This window comes from Takifugu flavidus, chromosome 17 (assembly GCF_003711565.1).
Source record: "Takifugu flavidus isolate HTHZ2018 chromosome 17, ASM371156v2, whole genome shotgun sequence".
Taxonomy (NCBI): domain Eukaryota; kingdom Metazoa; phylum Chordata; class Actinopteri; order Tetraodontiformes; family Tetraodontidae; genus Takifugu; species Takifugu flavidus.
In genome coordinates this window covers 12705700-12717360 of record NC_079536.1, presented here as the reverse complement: position 1 = coordinate 12717360, position 11661 = coordinate 12705700, and the positions used below count along the sequence as shown (strand labels likewise).

The following is an 11661-nucleotide window of genomic DNA, read 5'->3' as shown; positions in this document are numbered from 1 at the left end:
AGGTTCAGGACCAAACACCATGACCTCAGTTTTTCCTGAGTTAAGTAGGAGGGAATTTGAAGACATCCAGGACTTTATGTCTTTAAGACAGGTCTGGAGCTTCACTAACTTCTCTGTCTCCTCTGGTTTCATGGATAAATAGAGCTGAGTGTCATCAGCATAACAATGAACATTTATCCCATGCTGCCGAATAATGTTCCCTAAGGGAAGCATGTACAAGGTGAAGAGGATTGGTCCAAGTACAGAACCTTGAGGAACCCCGTGGCTAACCCTACTGTATGAGGAGGGAACACCATGGACATGAGCAAACTGGTATCTATCAGATAAATATGATCTAAACCAGTCTAGTGCTGTCCCTTTAATCCCAATCACATGTTCCAGTCTCTGTAACAGGATGCTGTGATCAATTGTATCAAAAGCAGCACTGAGGTCCAGCAGAACCAGCATAGAGACCAGTCCATGATCTGAAGCTATGAGAAGATCATTAGTAACTTTAAGAAGTGCTGTTTCTGTGCTGTGATGAGCTCTAAAGCCTGACTGAAACATCTCAAACAGGCTGTTCCTCTGCAGGTGCTCCAGTAACTGAGTCACCACCACCTTCTCAAGAACCTTAGAGATAAAAGGAAGGTTGGATATAGGCCTGTAATTTGCTAATACGTCAGGATCCAGTGATGTTTTTTTAAGCAGAACTTTCTGAGCACATCTCCTCAGAAGGGGAAGAAGTTCAGGTTGAAGTTGGGGTGGAAATAATGATGGATGTTGGGCTTGTCTCTAATAAAAGGCCTGGATTTCTTGAAGCCATACAAATTCAGCTGTCATCCAAAACTCGAAGAACTGGAAGCTTCGAAGTAATTCAAAGACAAAAACTCCTTCTCCATTAGATCCTTATTGATGATGATCCCGTCACCTTGTTGGTTCCAGACAATGGTGTCAATGTCACCGTCATTGACCAAGCGCCACAGTTTTGTAGGGAAGATGTTTACATTCAGTGGTGGTCCTCTCAAGACCTTCCCTTTCGGGTAGAATCGTCCAAACTGGCTCTGCAGTTTCTCAGACCTTTCGCAGTGGACCAGATGTTGAACTCATCGCCCTTGCACCCTTTCCAAGTTGCCTTTTTCCCTCAAGCTGTGTCCAACATTCCAAGTGTCTGTGCTGAAGCCGTTTTTTTAGTTGGACCTGGTTCCGCCTTCCTGCCCCCCTCCTTTCCCCAGTGTGATCAACAGCAGCCTTCACTGTCCGACGAATTTTGGACATCCACCAACAAGGACATGGTCTACAGTTCCTGGTTCCTCTAACAATTTTGCTCTGACCAGCAAATCAGAGGATGGAAATCTGAATGGTGAAGGAATCAATGCCATTACTGATAGAAATTGGACAGCCTCAAAGCAAGCAGAAAGTGTTTATTGTTGCTGACACACCCAGAACCCATCACAGACATTAAATATTATTTATACTATGGAGCAATTGTTAAAGAATAACCCTAACCCTAACCCTAAGAACAAGGAGAGTATAAATGAGACTTGAGTAAAACATGATCTTAGTTCATCTATTACACTATTTTAAAGTCCTCCTGTAAAGAAAATCTCAGCTATCTTTCATGGCATTCTAAACAAAAATGAATGCTTTTAAAAAGGATAATCGACAAATGATGTCTGGAATACCCTTGCTGAAGGAAGGTGCAATTCTGCAACCTCTGTGGAATTTTGGTCTTCAATCTGGTCTATCTCCATTGGGGATCCCATCTGAAAAAGTAAAATATAAAGGTTAGAGACAATTTATTAATGTTTGTTAGCTTTGAGCAACGATGTCACAATAAACCAAAGTACTCCACTGGGTGGTCAGTTAATCTGGCACCAGTGCTCACAAGATGAATCTGTTACACTAAAATTCACCAACCTGGTTAGAATCATGGCAGGGGACAAAGCCTGTGATCAGAGAGCTGCCCTTGTGCTGCCCAAGGTCTGAAACAGTTCAGATAATCCTTTTAGATTATGTCTCACAATTTAGTAGCACATCAATTTACAAGTTCAAGACACTTCTTAGCTGTTGTTGTGCTGTGTGTGACAGCCCCTACTACAATGATGGGACAATTTCTATTGTGCTCGCCTGGGACCATGTAGCCAGGAGCTAACACATCTGGATTTTCTAGAATCAAATGAGTGGGTGATTTGGATCGAGATTTGGGGCCACCCTTGCATGATCCTTTGTTGGAGTCAAAAGTATATCTCATATCATGACTGGAATAGTGATCTTCTGGAGGGACCTTGGTTTTACAGCGTGTCACAAGGGGGATGGGGGTGAGTAATTCTTCATCTAAGGTGTTTTCTGCCAAAACAGCAAAAATACAAGATGCCAAATCTCTGTTCAACTTTCCTGTGGACTTCAACTTTAGTTTCAGAGTGATGAGGATTACTATACTTTTTAAACACTGAAAGCAACACTGAAACATGCAGCTCAGTTTTGTCAATTTGCAAAAGTTTCATGTCTTCACATCAAGAGGCCACTTCAGTTCTAAATGAACTCTTTGGAATCCCAGAGCTACATACTGTGTTGTTGTCATAGCATCCTCTGTTGAGGACAGAGGATTTTTAAGATGAACAAAGATGGCTTCTTTTTATTCCTTTCCTTCAAACCCAAATCTTTGGTAAACTGGATAAGCTGGTGTTGTAAGCCACCTCCTCGGTTAAGTGATGGTGTTTCCCACAGGGGTTAGGGTTACCAAAGTGTTCGGGTAAGGGTTAGGGTTAAAACCAAAGGGACTAGGGTTAGGGTTTGGGTAAAGGTTAGGGTTAGGGTTAAAACCAAAGGGACTAGGGTTAGGGTATGGGTTTGGGTATGGGTTAGGGTTAAAACCAAAGGGACTAGGGTTAGGGTTAAAACCAAAGGGACTAGGGTTAGGGTTAAAACCAAAGGGACTAGGGTTAGGGTTAAAACCAAAGGAAGTCCAGTTGAATTTTACTAAGCCAAGAATTTAACAACTAGACGCTCATGCAGATTTACCTCTATGGCATCATTACCTGTGTCATCCAGATTACGATGGTCCCTCCACCTCTCTGTCAGATGAGTCTTGGTATCATCCTTTATCCTGTCGCTACATTTTAGGTTGCCTCTTCTCAGAAGGGGAAGAAGATCAGGTTGGTTTCGTTTGAATTAGGGGTGGAAATAATGGTGGAGCTTGGGCTTGTCTCTTCTTAAACACCTGGTGATGATCCCATCACCCTGGTCGTTCCAGATGATTGCGTTGATTTCACAGTCACTGACCAAGCGCCACAATTGTGTTGGAAAGCTGTTAGCATTCTGCGACAACTGCATTTTTTGCATTTTCTGATTCTGATCTGGAAGAGAAAAACATTCACTTTATTGCCAATATGCTAGCTTAATGTGAGCTTTGATTTCAAAAATGTAATTAGCTTTTTCCCCACATTTTTATCATATACCAATGTTATAAGTTGGCTTTTATGGTCTGTGGAAACAATAACGTGAAAATTTATCAAAGGATTTTTGAGGGAATTGTATGCAAGTGCATTCATAATATGGACTATTTCAGTGAATACTGAAAAAAGGCTAAGAGAGGCTAAGGTGATTAATTCTGGAGAAGACCTTACCCTAACCCCCTTACCCCTATTAATAAAACATTATATACCTGAAAATGAGTCTTCTGTCTTGAACTGTTCATCAAAATAAGTTACATCTACAACACCTACTATAACTAGAAAGCCTACTTCTCTTTGATATTAAGTTTATGATTCAAAATCAAAGCCAAGCTCCCCTTGGCTCCACCCAGAAAGTGGTAATGTGGGTATAAGAAGAGGCCTTTTAAGTACAGAGGAAACAGTGTCTGTTCACCCAAATCAGAAATGTTAGTATTTTAATATCCAAATATTGCCACAAACTGGTGGGGTGCCATTATAAGCAAATGAGAGGATGTGTTGTGTGAAGAAATAGTTGTCAACACATTAAGATGAACAACATTTGAATGTTCAGTGTTTGGTCTGGATACATGATAGTTGGGTGTTTGGCTTATTCCTTCCAGAACAATGAGTGTAGGTGCTCTGGATCACACTGCAATCAGTCTAAAGAACAAAGGATCAACACATTCATACTTTAGAGCCTCACAACTGCGTTGGATGAGTCCTACTACACTGCTACACACGGGAGAGTCTTTTCCATGGTTGCTCCTAAATTATGGAACAGTCTGCCATTGGACATTAGACAGGAGGCTCCTTCCCTAAGCCTTTTTAAAAGCCATCTTAAAACCCCTTTTCACCCTGGCTTTTAAGACACTACGACACTTGATCCGGCTTTTACTAGTTTCTATCTTTTGTTTTACTGTTGTTTTAGACTTATTTTTATGAGATAGAGCATTTTGTAACATTTATGATATTAAATTGTTTTATAACTAAAGATATTAGTGGTATTTTTTAATTTTTTAACACCATACTATAGAACAAGATTTCTATATTTGTCATCAATGTGAATGGAAATACACATTGATAATGCAATAATGGTCCTCAACCAGCCTAATTGTTTGCAGTCATACTGAAATAATAAAGAAAATGAATACAATTAGTGAATATATTTCCAAAATAGAAAGAATCACACTATTTCCATTTGTAGGTGGATTGCCAGTATTACATTCCCTTTAGTATAAGGGGAAAATCACATGTGTAAATTCATTAGGGTCAGGGGTTAGGGTGCTGATTGAACCCAAAAAAATGCCTTTATAACAAGTACAAAGGTATTGACAACAGTGTCAGGGCACATCTTAGCTTCACCATCTAATAATTGTTGTCAGGCAACACAATACATTCGGCCACAAATAGAACATAATAAATCTACAGGTCAATCCTCCTATCTTTTGTAAAACTGTAAAAAGCTATAAGATCATTAGTAACTTTAAGAAGTGCTGTTTCTGTGCTGTGATGAGCTCTAAAGCCTGACTGAAACATCTCAAACAGGACTGCATCTGTGCTGTCCTGCACGCTGAGTCCTCCACACTTCTAGAAATAGAGTATACTAGGATAGAGTTATAGGTTTGCTAATACGTAGGATCCAGTGATGTTTTTTTAAGCAGAACTTTCTGAGCACATCTCCTCAGAGGGGAAGAAGTTCAGGTTGAAGTTGGGGTGGAAATAATGATGGATGTTGGGTTAGGATATCGGCCTATAATTTGCTATGACATCAGGATCCAGTGATGGTTTTATACGCAACGGTTTAATCACTGCCACCTTGTAGGACCGGGGTACATAACCTGTCACTAAAGAACAATTAATCTGGTCCAGGATAGAGCTGCCTATCATTGGTAATGCAGCCAGAGACAGGTGTGTTGGGAGGGGATCTAAAAGACACGTGGTGGTCTTGGATTTCTTGTTACACATACGCAGCACTTCAATGCTTCAAATCCTATTTATCCTCTGGTGTTTTGTATAAAAAGATAACTATAACTTTGCAGCTTTATAGCCCGCTATTGTCTTTTATATAAAGTTAATATCTGCTTGATCCTTAAGCCAAATTCATAAAGGTTTTCAAATAATGTATATGCTGAAATAGTTCGTCCATATAATTTAACTGGTAACAGTCAAATACTAACAGAAACAACAGCGAACGACAATCATGGAATTCCGGGCTAAAGTAAAACTTATAACATGTAGTTTAATCGACCACATAAACGAAAAGAAAAAGGAAAAGTCCAGTGAATCTAGGCCACGTTTTTACATCGGCGCTCCGCCTCAAGGCAAAAATAAGATCATGCTTACTGAAGAAACTTTGAAACAGCCAAAGAAGCCAGTGCCACTTATTCAGACGCTTCTTGAGCAGTCCAAACCTCAAAATCGCCAAAATAACGAAAGATTAGAGAGGAGATTTACTGCTCAAACAAAGCCCAAGGTGGTTGAAGAAAATCAAGCCAAAAATAAACCTGTTCTTCGTAGAGGGAAGCCTGAGCCTGAAGAGCCGCCAGCTTTTCATCTGCCTCCTGTGAAGGCAAGTTGGAGGGATCAGCGCCCCAGAGATCTAATCGTGCTTGAGGAAGTCATCGCGGAAAAGTGCATAGAGCCGCCTTCACCTTCACACAATCATTATCATAATTTAGACAAGAACTTTGTGAGGATGTTAAAGGAGAAGCAGACGAGGGCCAAAGTGGATGGAGAAAATGCAGAAATGATTGCCTCCAAACTGAAGTGCAAGAAAAGGGATGACTTGGAAAACATGATTAATGAAAAGAAAATGCACTTCAAGTGTGACGAGGGTCAGAAGTGGCAAGAGAGAGTGGAACTCCAGAAAAAGCTTCACACCAACTCTCTGGCTGCATTCTGGGCCAAGCAAAAGAAGGTGAGGAACAAGATCAATGGGCACGATTTGAAGACGCAAGAAGATTTCAGCGATGAGGAAGATGGAGAAGATTCAGGCACCGCACAATATTTTGTCTACAAACAGCTGGCAGACATCAAGCTGAAGAAGGCTGCCGCTCGTGCCAGGCTACAGGAGAAGCAGTACATTGAGGCTGTGACCGCTCAGAAAAATGCCACAGAGGCTGAGGAAAAGGAAAAGGAGAGGAAGAGGCTGGCAGCAGTTGGACAGTTCAAGGAGTACGTTCAGAAGGTGGCAGATGAAAGGGAAAGCAAGACCAAAAGAGGCGGAGAGCAGGAAAGAGAAGAAATGAGTCACAGAATGAAGGTGTTCGACGAAACCGAAGATATTCAGAAGGGTCTTCTGAGAGACCATTGCAAGAGTGCGAGAAGAATCCAGGATGGATATGCCAAAGCCATCAATGAAGAGTTTGCCTACAAGCAGTCTAAGAAGCGCATCCTTTGCAATGCCCCCGTCGATAAAGAGCGTGGGCCAGAGAGAGAGGTGGAGTGGCCCTACCTCACCCGGCAGGGTAATTATATGGACACCATCAAAGGAGCGCCCCTGTCTCAGAAAAGCAAGCCGCAGTCCTCCAACAGGTTCTTCTCGCCCCCAAGACTTTGTTTGACAAGTGAATGTTATACCTATAGAAATTAACAGGTAGGGGTACTTAGAGCCCAGGATTCTATTCTCATTGATGATGAGAATCTAATAGAGAAGGTCGTTCCAGGCGATGGTGTCAATGTTGCAGTCATCTGCCAATCGCCGCAATTTCGTAGGGAAGATGTTTCCATTCAGTGAAAACTTTGTTGTCGTTTTCTAATCTGAGGAGGAAATAGCCACAGTATTACTCACTTGCTAGCTTGAGCTTAATTCAATGGGTTTGTTTTAAGGATTTAAATGGGTGTATTCAAAGAATTTTAGTATGTGCTTGTTATTTCTGGTTGGTTATTTACCGTCATGTTTATCAAATTGATATTTAGATTTGACTGTATATTGCTCACCTACTGTAGACCTAAATACTTGACCATACTTCAAAGAATAAACGTTTTTGTAAGAATCCAATTCTAACAATGTCAGCAAATATCAGCAGCACTTTACTGGAAATGTGATTGATAAGCAGCTCACCTGATTGAGGGAGGGATGACTGGGGCATGATGGGCTCAAAAGAAGATCCTACACTGTTACTGGAACCAGGGACTTCTGAAGGGACTGTGGGTTCAGAGGATTGTGTCAAATGTGGGATGGGTTCCTTTTGTTCATATTTTTCTGCGGTAAAAGCAAAATATAATGTGAGAAATGTTTCCATTGTTCCTGTGCACCACAGTTAGTTCCATAGGGTGGCGAAAATTAGAAGCCAAAATATTTACACATTTGACCTCCATTCACCTTCTCATTTATACACTCGGAGCAAACACACAAACTGAGTGTAGGAGCACTGGGTTGTACATTACTGCACCCACAGATTGGGTGCCACGCTAAGGGGACCCCCAGACCATGACCTGGGTTATATATATGGTTACAAGACCAAATATACTTCTGTGCTATATTTCTTTAGAGTGAACATTGAGAGACTCACCATTGTTCAGATTGACATCTATGGAATCATCTGTGTCATAGAGATTTCGATGGTCCCTCCACCTCTCTGTCAGATGATTCTTGCTAAAATTCTTCATTCCGAATCCACATTTTTGATCACATCTCCTCAGAAGGGGAAGAAGTTCAGGTCGTCTCCTTTGGAAGTGTGGGTGGAAATATTGAAGGATGTTGGGCTTGTCTCCATTGAAAGGCCTGGATCTCTTAAAACCCTCCTGTTGTCCTCAGTTCAAAATGACCTGCCACTGCATTAAAAACCAAAAACAAAAATCCCCTAAATAATATTTTTTTTAACTTGAAATTGTATGACTTTTCCTAGATTGGCCCCAGCAGTAGAAAAAGTGAAATGTTGCTTTTATTCCCATTTCCATGTAAGCTGTACAAAAAAAGTACAAAGGTGGTCATCAGGTCAAAATGACCTGTGAGGCAAATAGAGTTGAAATCAAGGTCACAAAGTTATTTACACACCACAGAATGTTCGTGTTTTAGTTGTGTCTCAGATCAATCAGTAGTAGACATAAACGACACAAGATAGGTGGCGTTCTCGCAGACTGCAGAGAGAATATAAAGGTGCTGCAGATGACAGGACCCCGAATTCTCTCTATGCTAAGACCATGAGTGCGTGTTATAATGCTGAAGAGGTCCAGCATGTCCAACAAGACAACTCTGATTCAGAAGAGGAAGTGGAGGATTTATCAGAAGAAAAAGATGGGGAGGAATACAACCCAGAGCATGATGAATCATCTTCAGAAGAAGAAAACCCTGAAGCTGAAAGAGAGACTTTTCTTTCAAAAAATGGCAAAATAACATGGTCCTCAGCAGAATATGACCAACACGGCAGGCATGCAGAACACAACGTCATAAAGATGACCCCAGGACCCACAAGGTATGCCGTTTCTCATGCCCGTGACATTGTCTCTACATTTTACCTGTTTATCACACCAGCAATAGAAAAAATAATCCTGAAGATGACAAATCTGCAGGGTTTTCGCAAATATGGAGACAGCTGGAAAAAGATGGATGAGACTGACCTGCAGGCCTACTTAGGGCTGCTAATCTTAGCAGGTGTATACAGGTCCCGAGGTGAGGCTGCAGCTAGTCTATGGGACGCAGAGAGTGGAAGACCAATTTTCCGAGCCACAATGCCACTCAAACTCTTTCACACCTACTCAAGACTGCTACGATTTGATGACCGTGAGTCAAGACCAGCAAGACGTGTGACAGACAAACTTGCAGCCATAAGAGAGGTCTGGGACAAGTGGGTGGAGCGGCTGCCCTATCTCTACAATCCAGGGCCTGACGTAACAGTGGATGAGCAACTGGTTCCATTTAGAGGTAATCTATTTTCATATTTCTAATAAAAGTGATTTTTACTATTGATTTCTTTGACTGTTTTCTGTGACACTGATACTAATCACTGATGCTAATGTCTTCTGTCCAAAGGTCGTTGTCCTTTCCGGCAGTATATGCCCAGCAAGCCAGCAAAAATGGGATTAAGTCACGGGTGGCTTGCGATGCCAAATCAAGCTATGCTTGGAAAATGCAAGTCTATACCGGGAAGCCGACCAGTGGAAGCCCAGAGAAGAAACAGGGGATGCGAGTTGTGCTTGATGTGACAGAGGGACTGAGGGGTCACAATGTGACATGTGATAATTTCTTCACCTCTTATGAACTCGGACAGCAGCTCCTGAAGAGGAAGATCACCATGGTTGGTATAGTTCGAAAGAACAAGCCTGAGCTCCCACCTGCACTGCTTGCATCAAAAGAGAGAGAGGTCCTCTCATCAAAGTTTGCCTTCACACCCACCACCACTCTAGTTTCATACCTCCCAAAGAAAAACAAGAATGTAGTTCTTCTGAGCACATTGCACACAGGCGGTGACATTAGCGATCGTAAGGACAGGAAGCCAGTCATCATCCTAGACTACAGCCGCAACAAAGGAGGTGTGGACAACCTAGATAAGGTGATTGGAGCATACAGCTGCAGAAGGATGACTGCCCGCTGGCCCCTGGTCATCTTCCACAACATCATTGATGTTTCCTCCTACAATGCCTTTGTGATTTGGAGAGAGATCAACCCGACCTGGATGTCTCGTAAGCAGAACAAGAGGAGGGTGTTCCTGGAGCAGCTAGGAACGGCACTTGTAATTCCACTCATTGAAAGAAGGAAGCATGTCCCCCACACAGAAGCCTCAGCAGCAGTTGTGAAAGCTATTCAGAGTGCAGGAGCTCCTGATCAACCTGACGATCCAGCTACCACAGCCACTTCCCCAGCTAGGGCAAGTAAGAGGAAGAGATGTCAGTTTTGCCCTCAAAAGAAGGACTGTAAAACACATACTGTGTGCTGCAAGTGTAAGAAATATATCTGCAAAAGCTGTGCACTTGCATACTACCCTACATGTGCTAAATAATTGAATGGGTTATGTTATTTTTCATATTTTTGTACATTGTCTTAAAATTGTTCACTGGAGGAAAAAAAGACAGAAACTGAGTCATTGGGATGATTAAAAATGCATTCAAAACTCCTTTTTGCACATTTTTTTCCTTTTCTTAAGCTATAGAAATACAAGTAAAGAGGCAAAACTCAGGTATTAACACATTTTGTGGTGAATGACAAGTTGTTTCTTCATGCAAGATGAAATTCGGTGTTAAAAATTCAATTAAGCTGCATTTTGACCCAGAGGACACAGGGTCTATACAGACAATGAGGACAACAGGAGAGTTAAGTAAGAGATTCTGCTCTGACAACTAAGCTGAACTTGGACCTGTTAAGATTGTGCATGGCACAACAGAAAGTTTATGTTCCATGGACTTTTGTTATGTGAAGAATCCAGAAAGGGTTATTTGATTGTGCTTTCTTGAAAACAATACATTTTTACCTTTCGGCACTCCTGCAATCCTCACACTTTTTCTGTTACAAACTGAGCCTGGCCCCTTATCAGAGAAGGGAAAAGTTATGTGGCCCTCACAGGAAAAACTTTGGGGACCCCTGCCCTAACCCCTTAACCCAATTAAAAAAACATTTATGTACAGTACCTGAAAATGAGTCTTCTGTCTTGAACTGTTCATCAAAATAAGTTACATCTACAACGACCATAAGGCGCACTGTATTAAAAGGCGCAGTCTCAGTTATGGTGCTATTTCTGTATTTAAAACATACATAAGGCGCACCGTATTATTAGGCGCATGCTGAAACATACAGTAAAAAATGACAACAGAAGTAAAACAGTGAGTTTCGACACATTTATTGAACAAAATATTCATTCTTTCGCCACAAAACCAAAGTTTTCATCTTTTGTAACAGCTGCGCTATTTCAATGTCCAACATCCCGAATTCCTCTTCTTAACCATCTGAATCGAACTCACCGACCGGTTCCGGTTCAGCGTTGATTTTGTGAAAGTTCTTCCAATACATGAAGACGGTATCATAGCCCATGCGCCTACAATCCACCCGCATATGGTGGCATAACTTGCCCGCCGTTGCCAAATAGTCTTTGTGAAGGAGTGTTCGCCCTTGGTCATCCAGCGCTCTGTCCGTTTCCGTGGCAGCCGAGAACCACAGTGAACGACGACTTCTCGTGCCCCATTGTGCGTATCGCCACCGTGCTGGTCCCTTTTTCTCCACTTTGTGGGTCAAAGGGATGTTAAAAGTCAGAGGGATCTCATCCATGTTGTTAATGTGGCTGGGCGCGGTTATCTTGTCGCGGCAGTAGGTGCG

General features: G+C 41.9%; 1 pseudogene; it reads left to right on the top strand.

Annotated features, from left to right (window-relative positions):
- The first annotated feature begins 8558 nt into the window (after window positions 1-8558).
- On the top strand, window positions 8559-10426 carry LOC130514268 (piggyBac transposable element-derived protein 4-like; annotated as a pseudogene).
- The last annotated feature ends 1235 nt before the right edge of the window (window positions 10427-11661 follow it).